Genomic DNA, 338 nt, shown 5'->3' with positions numbered 1-338 from the left:
AAGCCCCCGATATCACTTTTGAAGTATCTAGTGCCAAGTAACATTTCTTTCTTTCCTAGGAGCACGGGAAAGTTCGCGTGTTGCAAGGGCATCCTCAAGGTGACAGCGATTCTGTTACAAGACAGAAGTGTTTTCCTAAGATGCTTATGTCGTAACTCTCCTTTCTTTTAAGAAAGCAGCAAACGGAAAGGAAAAGATTTTAAAAAATATATATTGCTTCCCTTCTTCCTCTTTCATGGTTATTAAAAACAATATAAAAGAAAATAATCCTGTTATTCAAGTGCTGTGCACCCTCGGAAAAATGTTCCCTTGACCTCTCTCATTCGACCGCTAGTCCC

This window comes from Panthera uncia, chromosome D2 (assembly GCF_023721935.1).
Source record: "Panthera uncia isolate 11264 chromosome D2, Puncia_PCG_1.0, whole genome shotgun sequence".
Taxonomy (NCBI): domain Eukaryota; kingdom Metazoa; phylum Chordata; class Mammalia; order Carnivora; family Felidae; genus Panthera; species Panthera uncia.
This window is presented reverse-complemented; position numbering follows the sequence as displayed.